Genomic DNA, 17,539 nt, shown 5'->3' with positions numbered 1-17,539 from the left:
GGAGAAACCCAGTAAGTTTGCTAGGACTTTTTATACGTGGGTGTTCTAAGTGAGAACAGTGTTCTGTGCCCCACGGAGCACTGAGTCCATTCTTGCACAGGTGCAAGGGAATTCATCAGTGGGCGGGGCAGGGGGCCGTGCAGAGTCCACAGACCCAGCCTGGCTCTCAGAGGCCCCCTACTGAGAGGCACAGGCAGAGAAATCGTGACTCTCTGGAGTATGTATCTAAAACGAACTGACAAAGAGCCAATAATAAAAGGAAAAAGAGCCGATAATAAAAGAAAAAAGATCTGAAAAGGTTTTGATATATAAAGAAATTTTTGTCACCCTGGCTGGTGTGGCCCAGTTGGCTGGAGCATCGTCCCACACACCAAAAGGCTGGGGGTTTCCCTGCCAATCAGGGCACATGCCTGGGTTGCACGTTGGATTCCTGGGCAGGGTAGGGATGGGAAGCAGCCGATTGATGTTTCTCTCTCTCTCTCTAAAAATCAATAAATATATTATTATTTTTAAAATTATTGTCTAAGAAATGCACAAACCAGAGTGCAGAACTCCAGGGGAAGACACTGCAATGAAGAAAGAAGGAGGTGACGAGCACATTGTCAAAATAATGGCCACCCCACTGTGGACTGGATAAGACTGGTTTTTTTGTTAAAGATTTTATTTATATATTTTTAGAGAGAGAGGAAGGGAAGGAGAAAGAAGAGGAAGAGTGACATCAATGTGTGGTTGCCTCTCATGCGCCCCCTACTGGGAACCTGGCCTGCCACCCAGGCATGTGCCCTGACTGGGAATTGAACCAGAGACCCTTTGGTTAGCAGGCCAGCACTCAATTCACTGAGCCACACCAGCCAGGGCTGCTTTTTTTTTTTTTTCATTGTAATAAAATGGAAATCTCAGCCCCACAAAAGAAGAAACTGGGCCAAAAGTTCCTAAATTTCCCACCAACTACAGGTGAGATGGTCCGATTCTGTCCACAGCTCTGGGCACAGGACTCCTGCTGCTAGAGGGTGACCCGGGGCCAGCAGAGCAGAGGAAGGCGGCACGATCGCCAACGGACAGGTGGGCAGAGGGGCCTGGCAGCCACCATGGACTCTCACTGCTGGCAGCGCCATCAGGTAAAGGGGACGCAGACCGAGGTTTAACCCACAGGGTCCGGCAGAAATAGGGCCTGAGTGTGGCTGGTGGGTAATAATACGGGTGTGATAATTTGGAGTACTGATTTCGACACTTTGTCTAAAATGTCCTATGATGTCTCTGTGTGGTAGTGTTCTGTTACAGCATCCCATGCTTATGATTCTGTAATGAAAGAGGGGTGTCATTCATGCCGGACCCTGCACTGAAGGGTGGCAGACCACAGGTGCCGTCTGCTAACTCCAGCTGCTTTACACAGGCGAGGAAAATCGGTCACACGGTGGTGTCAGAAGGCCTCGGAATCATGAAAAGATTCCCCAGAGGGTCTCCGAAAATAGGAGAAGGGACCAGAATTTGCTCGGGTTGAGGTAATCGGGTACAGAACACTCCTCCAGCTGCAGGAGATAAATAGCCCTTTCCCAACATCTAGCGACAAACCTTTCCCAGAATCTAGCTACGGCTGCGATAGCAAGAAGCCTGACATCTCCTTGAAGATGCAGGAATTCTCAACATGCAGAACATGAAACAGACTCCTGCCAGGTCCTGATGACCATTTTCTCTCAAAAGGCAGAGAAAGCAATTCGAGGAACTACTACACTTGGCATGGTGTGGCCCCCAAGGAAGAACCAGACGGCAATGTGAAAGTGGCAGCGATCTCCCGAGTGGCCACTTCATCTCAGGGTTTATTTTAGCTTGGGAAGGGGACTGTGCACAGGGGACATGGTCATTACTCAGCCAGTATCTGGGAACAGAAATCAGGTGTGGTCCTTGCCTTCTGAAAGCTTACAGTCTGCACAGAGGACCAATAACATCCAAAGGCACTTCATCAGTGACAACGAGGGAGAAAGGGTGAGTGTTGTGGAAGCTCAAGGAAGGAGAAGCATCTTGTGGGTGGGACGAGGTGGTCAGAAGTGGTCCGCTACAGAAATCTGACTCAAGCGACTTATAGAAGGCAGTGGAGTAGATCGAGGCTGTAAGTGGGCAGGTGTGTAGGGGGCAGAGGGAGGAATGCATAGTCCACACCTGGGCAGTGGTTTGACGATTAGAGTGTGAATATACATGTTTGGCATTGAGCTTGGCCCAGTGGAGACTTCTTATATGGATATAGGAAACAACGAGATTGAACAGGGAAGGCGGTGCATGCCTTTGAGGTGTCAGTAAGCCACATCTGTATTCTCAGAGAATGGCCTGGGCCCTCAGGGTAGACACCTGCCGCCATACTTGTTCTAAGCACCATCCACACCCCGCCCCCACTCCGCATCACAGTGCAGCTGTTTGGACAGCAGTCAACAGAAAGCTGACCCAAACATGCTTTCTTCCAGGAACCTGGAATTCTGATTCTCTGCTGGTTGGCTGCTTTTATGAGTGCAGAAACTTAGGAGCTATGGGGAGACCAGTTAAACACACACACACACACACACACACACACGCCAGTGGGAAGGCACTGTGCAGCAGGGAAATGAAGCAGACAGATGAGAAAAGCAGAGATGAGCCCCCGCTGCCCTGCTCAGTCCCAGCCATGGTCCGAGCTGGCGCAGACTGGAGTTCCCCTCCTTCTATGGCAAACCAGACTGCCAGGGTTCTGGGACTGCTCCCCGCAGGCCAGGATGACGACAACGGCTAACATCTCGCTCTGCGCCAGATGCTGACTGATCACTTCACAGTTTCTCTATAAATCTGTAAGGACGTACAGTGGACTCTGAGTAACCAGCATAAGGTCTCCTAGCTTCCAGGACAAGGACAGGGCCAGGACTGGCTCTCAGACAACCTGGCTGGGCCTTGTGTTCTCATCACCATGGCTCTCCCCATGCAACCAGAGCCTGTGACTAAAGACCTCGGACTCCATCCTTTACATGACGCAAGTAACTGATGGTTTTTATGGCAGGGAATGGTATGTGCAAGGAGCTACAGTACACAGGACAAAAGATCCTGGGGTCAGGCCCAAGCAGGAGATGGATTTGTTCAGGGCTGTCTGCAGATGCACTAGGCCTAGCTGGGAAAGAGGCAAAAGGAAACTGGAAGAGCAGCCAAGGTTGTCAACCAGAGGGACAAGAAAGTGCCAGTGAGATGGGGGAGGTAAAAACAGAACAGCTTGGTCGGTAGCCAGGTCCGAAAACGCAGGCCGAGAAATGGAGAGAGAATGAGCCAAGGAACCAAATCGTCCTGCATGTGGATGGCACACGTACGCCATGCTTGGCGTTTGCCGCCTGCACGGGAACAGCTCTGAAGGGCCACATGGGAGCTCATAGTTTCGAAGACACCAGGAAGCCCGAAGTCAGTGTGGCATCAAGGAATCAGCAGCTGGGGGCGGGGCGGGAATGATGGGGAGGCAGGACTGTCCGGGAATGTGGGTGTGGCCTTGGGAGGGAGGAGAGAACACAGTTGGAGGAGGAGAGAGTCCAAGTCCTCTTTTCTTTCATTTTAAGCCTTTTTCTTTTTTCTGGAGAAGGAAGCTCTGCCACCTTTGCAGGCAGGAGAGGTAAGGATGCAGCAGGAGGAACTGAAGCTGCAGCAGACAAGGAATAAAGGCTGGTACAGTGCCATGCCCTGGGTAGGCACGCTCTGCAGCAGGGACCCGGGCGTGTCTGTCAGCAGGGCTGGGGACTCAAAGAAAGCACGACAATTTTTAGCCCTGACTGGTGTGGCTCGGTTGGTTGTGCTTTGCTCCACAAAGCGAAAAACTTCTGGTTCAATCCCCAGTCAGGGCACATGCCTGGGTTGCCGTTGAGGTCCCTGGTTGGCGAGTTTACAAGAGGCAGCTGATCCATGTTTCTCTCCCTCTCTTTGTCCCTCCCTTCCCCACCTCTAAAAGTAAATAAATATCTTTTTAAAGTGCTAGACAATTTTTAAAGAGCTCTTGAGCTATGTTTGGGAGAAAAAAACAACCAAGAAAAGATGAATCCGCTGCTCGGGGAGGATAACTCAATGCTCACGGATGGCAAAAGAAGACAGGACTCCTATTTTGCCTGCCTTTCCACAGGAAAATAACCTTGAGAGTGAGGAGAAGAAAGCAAACAGCACAAAAGTGAAGCATCAGAGGGTGAAACGATAATAAGAGAACAGTTGGCTGCCTCAGATGAGTTCAACTGTCCAGGCTCAGAACCGAAGGTGTAGCACTGGGGAAGTTTCCAGAGATGTCGGGGGACTGAAGAGGAGCCAATCTTGTCCCCATCAGTGCGAGGAGGGGGAAAACAGCCCCCCCAAAGCCCCAAATTGATCCCCTGAATAGAATTAATTATTACATTGGTGGCTTGTGAGTATTTAGAAGAGAATAGGTTAACTACCAAAAGTCACAGGGGCCCATAAACTGCGCTAAGTAACCTCATTTCCTTACTTTGAGAGGGAGAGGCTGCTACACTGCCTGATACTCACTGACCTAACGTCCTCTCTCATTCCAGGAAGGACACCAAAAATCTTCCGAGACACCACAAGTCACAAAAAATGTGAGAGAAAACAGGACAAAGAAGAGAGACATTTTTTTAAAGAGCCATTAATAAGAGTCTAATGAAAAGGTGCAGCACAGTGTTTCACAACCAGTCGCTACAGTGAATTCCGTTCATCTGTTACAGCAGACACTGATCCTAGCAGGCAGCCGTGGAGAAAACCTGACGGATTACTCCCTGCGCACCAAGGAAATGCGGACAAGAAGTGGGAAGAAGGGAAGGGAAGGGGAGGGGAGGGGAGGGGGGGGAGGGAGGGGAGGGGAGGGAGGGGGGGAGGGGGGGGAGGGAGGGGAGGGGAGGGGAGGGAGGGGAGGGAGGGAGGGAGAGGGAGGAGAGGAGGGAGGAGAAGAGAAGAAAAGAAAAAGAAAAGAAAAGAAAAGAAAAGAAAAGAAAAGAAAAGAAAAGAAAAGAAAAGAAAAGAAAAGAAAAGAAAAGAAAAGAAAAGAAAAGAAAAGAAAAAGGTGGGAATGGATGGAGGAGGAAGGAAAGGCAGAAAGCTTAAGAGAAATAAAGACGCACAATAAATACCACTTCAGCATTTATCTGTACTCGTGGAAAGAGAAGGGGGAGGGGACAAACTGTGCTAGAGCGAGAACAGTGAGGGGGACAAAAAAATTCCTTCATCACTGAGGCCGGGAGAATGGTGACTTGTGCTGAGACAGCAATGATGACAGTAAGGAAGAGACATGTGCAGAGGTCAGGGAGGGCAGATTATAGAGACCACACCCTCCATGCGCTTGCGCTTCTTCATTAAAGACATCAGAGTTTTGTTTCAGAAACGCAAAGGAAGAAGAGTTTGGGAGTTTGGCAGACTTGGGTTAAATCTCACTTCCTCCACTCATAGCTTTGTTTGCTTGGCTAAATTTATTAAACAATTTGAGTTTCTGTTTGTTCAGCTATAAAACTAGAATAATTTTACCTACCTCGAAGAATTATGGTGAATGTTAAGTGGGGTGGGGGGGAAGCATAAGTATTGCTGAGACTGGACTCAAAAGAAATTTCTCCCAAGATCCCTCACTAAGGGGAGAGCATGCAACTGGCATCAGCAATGATTCCAAGGCCTTTTTTGCAGGGAGGTGAAATATACCTCCAAGAATCTCTCTGACTCCATGTTCTATTAGTGTTTGTAATTCAAATTAGAGCAAATTTTTAAAGTTATGTAGACTATTTAATCAGTTATAGTGATATCAGAAATGCCAAGAATCACAAAAGTTAAGAAAAAAAAGCCAAGTGCTACTGAATGGTCCCAGGGTTCTATGAAGTTGTAGCTGGTCTGCAGACACTTTGGGAGGTGGCAGTAGGGACCAAGGTCTCAGCAGGCACCAGGGGGGGCACTGGCCCCATCTTCTTGTCCTCCAGCTTGGGGCTTCAGGGAGTAGATGCAGGCAGAATGGCAGGTGATGGCCTTGGGCAGGCCCTGACCCCACTTGCTCTTCTTGGTACACTTGGACCGCCTTGGACAGGGAAGCCGATTCTCCCACTTAACACAGCCCAGGATGTAAATTCGGCCCTTCCGCATGGCCACGCCCAACTGGCTGCTGGAGCGCAGCAGCGAGGCCACATGGGTTCACTGGTTGCACTGTGGGCTGCAGCCCTTGACGCCCAGCACGTTGATACTCACTGTGGCCTCCCAGCCGTTGTTGCTGTCATTGCTGCCCCCGATGGAGCAGATGCGGTCCTCCAGGCTGCACGTGCTGTCCCAGCCCCATGCTGTGCTCATGGGCTGGCCTCCTCCTGCATGTCCCTCTGGTGGTCACACCAGGCTCTTGCAGAGGGGGCTGACAGAGTACTCGTGGCCCCCCAAGATTACACAACATTTTTGGAGATGATGTCACATGGCCATACGTGAAGCTTGGCAAGCCTGCCATGTAGGACCAGGAGTCAGTCATGGAACTGCAAGTCTCTACTGAAGAGAAAGCTCCACTGTCATTCCAGCCACCGACGGCCAACAACAGGTCTTCAATGGAGGCAAAGTCGAAATCCACACTGGTTCATGGAGGCCACCTCGATCCACTGTTACAGTGCAGGTCACACCTACAAAGAAGACTGGACAATGCGTCTCCTCCATTATCCCTCGAGAAGATACCGCCAGTGATGAAGGTGAACTCTGCCCAGCACAGCAACACCACGGTGGCTCTGTGGGGCCAGTAGGGTGTCTCCTTGACCCGCTGCTTGCTCTTAGCATCCAGGTAGCATGTCACTCTGCTTCTGAAACTGCTCAAAGACACCACCACCCATGAACATCCAGTGCTCCTCGTTGGTACAGGGAGCTGTGCACTTACTTGGTCCGCAGGACCAGCTGCACCACCGGGCTGTGGTGGTGGTGCACAGCCTCCTTGATGAAGCCCGCACTGGGTCTGCCCTGGGCAGCAGTGAGCATACAGCCAGCTTGATGCGGTGCAGCAGGTCATTCTTCGGGTTGAGTGGGAAGTGGATGGGCACCTGGTATGTGTGGGCCTGGTGCTCCAGCTGCTGCGTCAGCCACGACAGGGCAGCCTGCAGCAGGTCACGCTCACGTTCCCGCTGCACCTCACTGCTGCTCGGGTAGACACACAGCTTCTGCATGGAGATGTTCTGCAGGAAGTCGGGCATGAAGGACAGTGTGCCAAAGTGGCTCAGGATAAAGCCCTTGATGAAGGCATCCAGCCTCTTGATACTGTAGCTGGAGGTACCATCACCTGCAGATATAGGTAGCTGTGCTCGCTCACCTGCTCCAGGTACCCAGAGCAGAAATCCACCACTGTCTGGATCTGTCGCAGCTGGACCATCTCCAGGATGTGGTAAGCATTGCCACTGCCCAGTGCCGGGTCCATGCCATACAAGTCCATCACAGCCTTGAGGCCAATGTAGGAGGCACCAATCAGGTCCACTTCCTTCAGGAAGGCCTCACGCATGCCCAGGGTAAACATGGAATTGAAGCAGTCGCTGCACACAGCCAGCAGGGCGTGGTGGGCTGGCACGGGCTGCTCACTGGCCACCCGGACAATGTCGCAGAAGAGGCCACATAGATGCTGCTCGTTCAGCTGCTGCAGCACTGTGGACAGGTGCTGGGGCCAGCAGTATACCTGGAAGATTCGCTGATCTTGTAGGGTCGAGATGCTCCTGTCCGCCAGCTTCCCTCCATCATAAAAGATGTCACAGTCTCGTTGCCAGCAGTCTCCAGGGATGCTGCTGTGGCTTGATTGGACCTGGGATCCCAGGCAGAACTGCTGGCTCGACAGCCACCAGGGCAGGCTGGAGCCGCCTGCCAGGAGGCAGAGGCAGGACGCAGCCCTTCATGATGGGACACTGTGGGTGGGCCAGGTGCGGGTCCTGGTATTTTAAAGGTATTCTCTAAATGTTGGCTTGACTGTTTTAAGCAACATTAAGTACAGACTAACTTTAGGACAAGCTGAAAACTTTCCACAGTCTTCTTCTAACGGCAGCTCAGGGTCACACATCCTCTGCTGGTCTGTCCAGGGCACGGCTTTGGGAAGATTCAGGGTCAGCTCATGTGGGAGGACCAGAGACAGCACAAGATTGGACAGGCCCATGGGGACAACCAAGGACCCTCCTAGTTGGGAAATAGCATCCCTGTCCCCATACAACTCAGTACCAACCCGGACCACCTCAATGATTACCTTCACACAGCTCTTGTAAGGTGTCACACGGTCTCCAAGGAGAGAGGTTCACATAGGACTGACCGGTCTGGCAGACCCAACCCTTGCTCTCACAGAGCCAGTCCCCCCAAAACTTGAGCCTCGGAGTCCTTACCTCTGTGGTGACCCGTGCTACTTAATTGTCCTCAGACTCTGCTCTCTGAACTATTAGCCACCCGCTTGGCTCCCAACTGAAGCCCCTGTATAGTTCCTTAGCCCCATTACTACGGTTTCCAACCACCCTGGGCATCTTTGAGATAACACTGACCAGGCCAGGCCCCCAAGGCCAACCGTCCTCAGGATTCACCCTTCATACTGGGTTAGAACAGACAGTGGTAAGTGGTGGTCCTGTCTTTGGCTCACAAACCTCGCTGACCCCTAAGTTGCCCTACACTGTCCCGTCCTCGGGCACGTTGGAATAAGACTGTGACATTCTACGACAACTACCACTTTCACTTTCAATTCTGGGTGAAGATACAATGGAATCAGTAAAGGTCTACAGAAGGGCAGCTGAAGTCATCAAAAGATGGAAGAGCCTCCTTCGTGAGAAGGAACTAAGGAAATCAGGAGTCTGCGAGACAGATGGACAGGTTAGGAGGAGACACTGTCAGAGCTTCCGCTCACAAACCAGATTCCGGAATGCCAGGCCGAGATGTCGCCCTCAAACCTCAGAGCAGACAAATTCAGGGCCATCGGAAAGAAATCACTAATAACAACAGTAAAACTGGTCACATGGAGAGCAAGAGTGAAGGAAGGGTTTAAAGTCACGGAAACTCTACACACAAGCATTTAGAGAACACTGACCACCTCTAACCTCTGGAGACAAGCTCAGCTCCCACACCATGCATCACGGTCACTACCAACAGGCTTGGTGTTCGTCGTTCATCTGGGGTGAGGATTAGATGGGACCAATCCTGCGTAAGTATTTCACACAGCGCCTGGCGCGTCGAACCTCAACAAATAGCAGCAACCATGTGGCGAGAGTCCTTATACGATTTAGCTGAATGAAGTTGGACGCAGCTCATACAGTAGTCCCCCCATATCCACGGTTTCACGTTCTGTACTTTCAGTTACCCATACTCAGTTGTGGTCCAAAAATACTAAATGGAAAGATTCCAGAAATAAACAATTTTTAAGTTTTTAACTGAGCCCCATTCTGAACGACATGATAAAAATCTCATGAGTCTTGCTCCATCCTGGACACACTCCCCGCCATTGGTCACTCGGTAGCCACCTCAGTTACTGGACGGACCATCACACTTCTGCCATGCTTGTATTAAAGTCGCCCTTACTGTACTTAATAATGGTCCCCAAAGCACAGGAGCAGTGATGCTGGCAATATGGACACGTCAAAGAGATGCCATCCAGTGCCTCCTTTAAGTGAAAAGATGAACATTCTCCACCTAATGGGAGAAAAAGAAATTGTATGCTGAGGTTGCTAAGACGTATGCAAGAAGAAAAAGCCCACCCATGAAATTTTGAAGAAGGAAATACATTTCTGCTATTTGCTGTCATGTCTCAGACTGCGAAAGTTATGGCCACATGAAATGTTCACTAAGTCCTTAGTGAAGATGGAAGAAGCATTACGTTTGTGGGTGGAAGGCGGACAGAAGACATGTTCTGGTTGATGACCATGCGTTGTGCCAGGAAGCAGTGAGCCTCTGTGACGAATTCAGCAAGGGGTCCCCCGGGAGGAGTGACACCAGGACATTTACTGCAAGGAGGGGACCAGTACACCGATTCAGGAACAGGTGGACTGGAAAACACAAAATCGCTGGAGAGGCTGCGTCTGCCCATGAAGACGCTGCCGCCACATCTCCAGCAGAGCCGAGGTTGGTAGGGGTCCAGTTCTATCCACAGTGCCAGCAACCCCTGGGGCCTCAGAATGAACCCCCCGAAGACAAGGAGGTTCTCCTGCTGAGTCCTCACTCCACCCCCACCAGGACAAGAACCGCCACCTCTCCAAAATCGCAGTCTGTGCTCTCTTCCTCTTTCCCGCCTCTCGATGTCACCAGTTTTCTTATTTCGTTTCCTCCCTTCTTGTTCTCACTTTTGGGCATTCCAGATAAGACCTTTTGCACTTGGAAAAAGGATCTAACACTAGAAATTTTCCAATATCGAGATCGTTTTAGTCAGAGGACAAATATCTTTCTGTAAAGAAGAAATAAACAGTAACCAACCACCACGCAACCTTCCACTCCCGTGACAGTGAGTGAGAAAGCCATGTGTTGAGAAGCAGACTGTCGAAGAATGGACACTGTCAAAGAGCAGACGCCGTGGCCACCTCAGGACGGACAGGAGAGAGTTCCACGAATGCTTCAGACACGTGTCTTCGCAATACGACATGTCCAAAGGGAAAGATGAAAAACCAAAAGGGGAATGATGAAAAAAAGACTTCTAGACCCACGCAAACTTAACAGCAGCTCAGAGTGCACCCTGGGGAATGGCACACCTCGCTGCAGAAGAGAGGATGGAAGTCTTTGAGGAGAGGGAGGCCATGGGCGGGCCTCCCGTGTCCCTCAGGTGCAGCTCACAGGGCCAGGGTGGCAGCTGTCCGAAAGCAGACATTTCTGCCGTGAAAGTCACCTTCTGCTTCCCCAAGCTGGGAGGCTGGTGTGACTGTCTCCATTCCCACTGGTCACTCTTTCTGTGGGCCATGGCACAGGGGCTGGATTCCTGGAGTCAGGGCCAAAGGCAGTCACAGGTGGAAGGACTTGGTTGGATTTCGGAGCCAGAGCGTTTTAAAGTATTTCAAGCAAACTTCCATCTTTTGCTGATAAACAAGCTCATGCCCAGTGCATTAGGGAAACAGGGGAAGCTGAGCCGGGCTCTTCTCATGTGGTTGGGTCTGCCTGTGCCCAGGAATCATGACGTCCACTGAGCCAGCTGTGTGACCACTTAACCTCCAAGTTCATCAGTGCCAAAATGGGGATGAGAGCACTCCCTCACCAGTTGTAGGAAGCATTAAATGGGATGGTTTAAGTGAGATGGTTCATGAACCACACTTGGCACAGTACCTGGCACCATCTAAGCATTTAATGAATTGTAGGAGGGGGGACCCAAAAAAACCTGAATTATCTTCTGGAGGGCGGGCCCCTTGCAGTACAGGCTTCCCCTACTAGGTGAGTGTTGTAGGAACCCATCTGAATCAGCGTACCAGCTGGTGTTGTTGTGAGAGGCTGCACTTGGCTTCAGTAAATTTTTTTGAAAACTGAATATGTTTGCCCCTTTCGTGATGGAGGATTTACTAGAGCACCTGCCCACAATGCACTGAGCAGTTTTTGACCAAAAACGACAGGACCCTCATACCCCACTCTCGCTATCCACCCGATCTCGCCTTAAGTGACTTTGTTTTGTTTCCCCAGATGAAAAAGGTCTGCACAGGGAAATGTTTTTGTGATGCAAAAGAGGTGAAATAAAAAAAAAACAGCAGAAGCACTAAAAGGCATCAAAATCCATGAGTTCAAAAACTGGTTTGAACAGTGGAAAAAACATCTCGATAAGTGTACTGCATCAAATGGAGGGTACTTTGAAGGCAACTCAAGTTTAAACGTGTAAGCATACAAAACTTTTTATAAACAAATTAGAGTGCTTCTGCCCGCCGCCCCCACCCCATGGCTACTGTTCGAGTCCTTCATTAATACTTCCTTTCCTCCTTTCTCATTCCCAATGCAATTGGGGAGGAAGAACGAACAATGAGGACGTTTTTAGATTACCTGCTTTTCCACCATTCCTGCATTTTCAAGTGTTCATTTACTTAATAGGCTGTGCCTTGATTACAGTGCTGTATGCATTTGAATTTACACTCGCCAGAGCTGTGTCTGAATTTCACAAACACTCCTCTCCGGGAAGTCCTGCCATGTCAACACCTCGTATCCGATACAGCGTAAACGGGAGTCATAAACTACCATTTGGACTCTGAAACGGAATTGTAAATAGAGTGGTAATTAAGGAAATTCTCCATTATTCTCCCCTACTCCAGATTCATCAGGCACTGCGTATTCAGAGTTGTCTTTCATGCTCAGGCATATGCAGTGAACATAATGACCAAAGGGGTTTAAAAAAAAAAAAAAAGGAAAGCCTCACTGATTATAGGCAGGTGACTTCATTCTGGGATTTATTCCCCATAGTTGAACACTGGTGCCGATGCTTCCCTCTCCCACCGTAGTCTGTTTCTCTCCCTCCATCCCTCCCTTCTCTCCCCGCTGAGCCTTTGAAACTGCTCTCCCCAAGGCCAGCACTGCAGATGCCGGAGGGGGGCGGGCACCACGTCCAAGGGCACTTTTCAGGCCTGACAACCTTTTCCGTCTTTGGATTCCCCCTCGCTGGTCACCCGGCGCCCAGCTCTTTCTCTGGCCTCTCCATCCAGAGGACCTGTTGGTCTGTGCTACCTCCCCAGCATCTCTTCCATCAGCTCTTCATCCCCAGTGCCTGGCCTACTTCAGACCGTTACCACTGCTGACCTGGACCACTGCCACATCGGCTTCCTGGTCTCCCGGGTCAGATCCCCAACCCCCCCCCCACACACACACACACCCTCCAGAACAAGCTCTATTCCACTGGCAAAATGCTCATTCAAAACAACAAATCCTATCACATCACTCTCCTACTTAATTTTTTTTCCGCCTACAGGACAATATCCAAGCAGTTCCATACAGGACACAAAAACTTGTGACCGATGGGCCCTGGTAGTCATCCCCCGCCACATCTCTTACACTTCTCCATGCTTTCCACGTGTCTCTGACAAACGCCTTGCCCTTCCCCTTTGTACACATGCTGTTCCCTCTGCTGGAAGTGCCCTGGCCCACCTCCAGGGCTGGCAAACTCAGCCTCCTTGTAAAAGATCCAGGTCGAGCGTAGCTCCCCAGGTAGAGGGTTCTGTGTTCTCCCTCCTGTGGCACCCAGCACATGGGACCCTCCCACGACCAGGGTTCACCTGCACTTCCACCTCCCCAGTCTCCAGAAAGCTCCTGGAAGGGGCGGGGGTGTCCCTCCCTGAACTGCAGTCCCTGGTCCCTCACAGGCAGGTGGTACCTGTCAGCTGCTTGCTGCTCAACCTGACAAAGGACTAAAGAAGGCAGATAAGTATTCCTTCAAGATGATATTTTTAAACACCGAAAAAGGGAAACTGACAACATCTCGGTGTCTCCTCACGCGCCGGGCGTTCCGAGGTGCTTTCGGGAAGGAAAAAGGAGTTGTTGGGTCTCAGTGATAGCACCAGAAGAACAAGCTTACCCCTGAGGCGCTATTTAGATGCCACGCAGTGATTTTCTTTTTAATTCATTTTTATTCCAGGTGCAGCCCTGCAGCTATTTTAAAAATGAGACTTAAAATAAAATCATATCAAGAGCTGGAGTTATCACAGGCTCCTGCAGGAACGTAGCACTTGACTCGCCTCCCCCACTCCCACCCCCCAAAAAAGCCCTTCACGCACCTTGACAAACCACAGTATTCTTCCGGGGGGAGGAGAGAGAAGGAACAAGACAGAAGTTCCCTCTTCAAAGGATTGTGCTTCCCTTTGCAAAAGCATTCATTCCTAGGTTCACCATTCATTTCCAAAATACTAACAGGCTGAAGGGCAGACCAGAATGCTGGGCAGGGGAACAGAATACACCAGGTGACTGCAGCTTCCTCTGAGTGTGGTCAGCAGGCCATCTGAGACCCAGGGCTCACAGCGCACAGCCTAATCCCGCGCACAGCCTAATCCCACGCCCCGCCCCAGAGCAGGAAATCAGCGTCTCTGCTGGGGAGGGGAAAGGATCACTCAAATGCCTGTTTGCTGGAAAGCAACTCCATGCTCAAAAAAGTTGCTCCAGGAAATGGAGGTTTTCTAGTGGTGCCCAGAGACTCGGCCCTGCCTCCAGCCTCGGGCCTGCCTGCGTCAGCAACAGCCAGGGTGGTTTCTCTCATTAATGAGAACCCCCGTACTTGACTCACTGGCCAAAGCCAGCAGGGAGCCCACGATGTTAATATAGCCCAGCCAGGGAACTTCCCAGGGTGTGGGACGGAGGCCATTCAGGGCCACAGAAAGCGAATGTTTGCTCACGCCAGGCTCCTTCCCTTGCTCTGGAAATAGCACCAGTCCTGCAATTTGCAGGTTCCTTTCTCCTCATTGCCCTTCCAGAAGTACAGCACAAATCTGAGAGAACGGCCGAGGCCATCTTTCCTCCAAGTTACAGGTCGGTGGACAGGCCACTCCAAGCCCCTCCTTGAGGATGAGCCTGGGGAGATGGGTGGACAGAGCCCCACGTGTCCCAACCCCCCCCCACCACGCCATGGGAAGTCAGGAGACACTAAGGTGACCCAACATGGGTTCCTATCACTGTTTTGGACAACCAAAGAACCCTGTGTGTGACACAAGGTCACTGAAGTTCAAATGGAGTCCGCTGGAGGGTTTTGACCTCCATGGTACTAGAAGAGAACTTGCAAGTGTATGGAGGTTAGCAATGGGAGGCCTCCACGGCCGCACAGATGGCGGTCTGAGAAGCGCCGTGATACCCGCTCACAGCCAGCTTGGCCAGAGGCACCCCGGTCTCTTCGGGAAGTTGGGGTCAGACTCGGGATTGAAGGGAGGCGGTGTCTGCCCTCAGAGCACACTGCACAACCCACCACCTGCCCACCCAGGGCACATTTTTTTCAGCCAGAAGTTTGTGCCTTTGAACTCAGCTCCTAAACTGGACATTGTCCTGCTGCCTAGAATGAAGGGGGCTGTCCCCTCTTCTGTGAATTTCCACCGCATCTGCTGTGCCCACCAGCAGTTTAGCGATGACTAGTCATGATCCGTGACATGAGTGACAGCCCCCGTGTCAGAAAGAACTGGACAGTGTTTTCTAGTCTTTGAAATCTCACGTGCCAGTAAACTCCTCCCATAAAAAGTGTTAACTTAGTATTTCGCTAAGTAATAATGTTTTTAAAATACAGTCCAGTCTATTACCACCACCCTATCATAGAAGAAAAAACATTCTCAGAGCCAAGAAAAATGAAAACCGTCTCGCAGCAAGGTCCAACATTTTGGTGTCTCTGGGCCACAGTGGAAGAAGAGACGTCTTGAGCCACACAGTAAATACACAAAAAATCTCAGTGTTTTAAGTAAAGTTATGATTTTGCGTTGGGCCATGTTCACAGCCATCCTGAGGCCCGCCACCCAGACACCCCTGAAAAGGACATAATGTCAGAACAAACAAATGGGAAGCCTATGTGTTGCCACGGCCTCCCCCTCCTCCTCCCCCTCCTCCTGCTCCCCCTCCTTCTACCTCGTTTTTGCTATATTTTTGCTTTGGACCAGGGGCAATCGCCTCGCAGAGCAGCCCCAGGCTACAGTAGGTGTTTCTGAGTCACTCACCTGGTCAGTCCCGAGTCCCGACCAACCCAAGGCAAAGCCCCTCCCATAACGAGCCTGTGGCCTCTGGACACCAGCAGCAGCATGTCACCTCGGCAAGATGTCCACAGGTCACACAGTCGCTCTGCTGTCACTCATTCCGTCAGCCCTCGCCCCTTCCTGTGGATGAGGAAGGCAGAGCACTTACCCTGCTCTAATTGCTTTTGAGATTTTCCCTTATTTGGGGCCCACTTCTGCCTTCTTCCAGTGTCGGCTCTTCGGCCCTGATTTTACCCCTTCGGAAATTTCCTTCTACATATTTGTCTTAAAATTTCACCCTCAAGTCCTTTCTTCTGCAGACTAACTAGACGTCGTTTTGCTGTCAAGCATGGCAAGCTTCTCTGTTTAAATCGCTAACACATTCCACGGTGCCAGTCACATGGCAGATAATGTTCACTGGAGAACGAAAGAGTGGACCGTCCTCATTAGACATGCTTTCTGGCCCCTTCCCTTTCCTGGCCACAGCCCCTCAGGGGACACTGCAGTGTTTTAATGTGCCTCTGCTCGGAACTGTGTGTCACGCACCAGACGGGCCTCGCCGTGCAGAGAACCAAGGCCCCCTGGCCCTCTGGTCCTGGGCGTGGAGCCCTTATCCTTGAACTTTGAGACTGTGTTTGCTCTCCAGCAGCCACTCGTACTGCTGACTCCGACCAGACTGGAGTCGACTAAAATTCTTAGACACTCGCAATTCTGAATTTCTCAGCCAGTATTTTAAGTCCAAGAACTGGTCTTTTTGGTTTTTTTCTTTAGTTATTTTCTATTACAGTTGACATTCAATATTTTTTTGAACATTCCAACTCTTTTTCTTTTTCAATGACAGCTTCCATTCAGTATTACTCTGCATTAGGTTCGGGCATACAGCACAGTGGTTGGACAATCATGTCGTTTACAGAGTGGTCCCCCCGATATTTCCAGTGCCCGCCTGTCCCGAGATACAGTTACTACAGTATCACTGACTCTATTCCCTGTGTTGTATTTTACATCTCAGTGGCTATTCCGTAATGTGTACTTCTTAACTTGTACTACCAATTTGTCCTTTTTAGTCCTTCACTGTTGTCACCCAGTCCCCCACCCCCCTCCCCCGTCAACCATCAGAATGCAAGAACGGGTCTTGTACATTTAGCCCTATTGTGTTTCTTATTGTTAGTCTGCAAAGTCCGTGTCTCCTGTATTTATATGACTCTTCATATCTTCTCTCTCCAATTAGACATTAAGGTTCTTCGGATGGTACCTTACAAACTTTACTATAAGGAATAAGCATAAACATCCAGCATGTTGACACAGCAGGTATTTGATAAATATGTACTGATTCGATAAACCCCAATTTTATCCTGATATCCCCCAGGACTCCCCACTTCTGATGAGTCACATGTAAGTCCCAAGGATTCGCACCTGAAGATTTCTCCCAACTGTCCCTGCATACCTGCGTCTTTCCAGCTCTGACTCCTGCTTGTCTCCATAGAACCTGCCGGATGCACCCAAAGCAGCCTGCCTACAACCAGACCCGTCCGCCCTGTACAGATGACCCCTCCTGGACGCCACCACTGCCCCTCGAAGCAGAGGCCACAGCCCCTGGCCCCCGCACTCCCCCATGTACATACTCTCAGCATTGCTAGGACAGCCCATTGTGCAGGAAAAATCTCTACAGCAAGTCTTGGCACATTCAGGGGAAGCAAAATAACAGACGAGTCCTCATGTACTTTAAATCAGGACCTCTCTACAGAAGGGTTTGTCATGGAATTTATTCTTATGAAAGACCCCTTCAGTCTTTGAAGTATGACTCGATGTGCCCACCTGTGGTTCACTCACGACTCCCTATAAACACATCTGTGGCCCAGGGAGGTGCCCCAGGCCCCTCGCAAAGATGGTTCTCGACAGCACCGTTGTGTCTGGCACATGCCAGTCGGAGGCCTTGTGACACACTCCGTCACTGGCGGGTGAGAATG

At 50.6% G+C, this 17,539-nt stretch overlaps 1 protein-coding gene and 1 pseudogene across 1 annotated transcript in view; both read right to left on the bottom strand.

Annotated features, from left to right (window-relative positions):
• The window catches only part of TMEM178B (transmembrane protein 178B), a 315,496-nt gene that overhangs the window by 140,316 nt on the left and 157,641 nt on the right, over positions 1-17,539 (bottom strand). The gene's annotated exons all lie outside the window — the stretch shown is intronic.
• LOC119044356 (kelch-like protein 36) lies at positions 5,890-7,704 on the bottom strand (annotated as a pseudogene).

Source organism: Artibeus jamaicensis, unplaced genomic scaffold, assembly GCF_021234435.1.
Source record: "Artibeus jamaicensis isolate MK-2021 breed Jamaican fruit bat unplaced genomic scaffold, CSHL_Jam_final scaffold_2172, whole genome shotgun sequence".
Taxonomy (NCBI): domain Eukaryota; kingdom Metazoa; phylum Chordata; class Mammalia; order Chiroptera; family Phyllostomidae; genus Artibeus; species Artibeus jamaicensis.
Note: the sequence above shows the minus strand (reverse complement) of the source record. Positions and strands in the feature narration are given on the sequence as shown.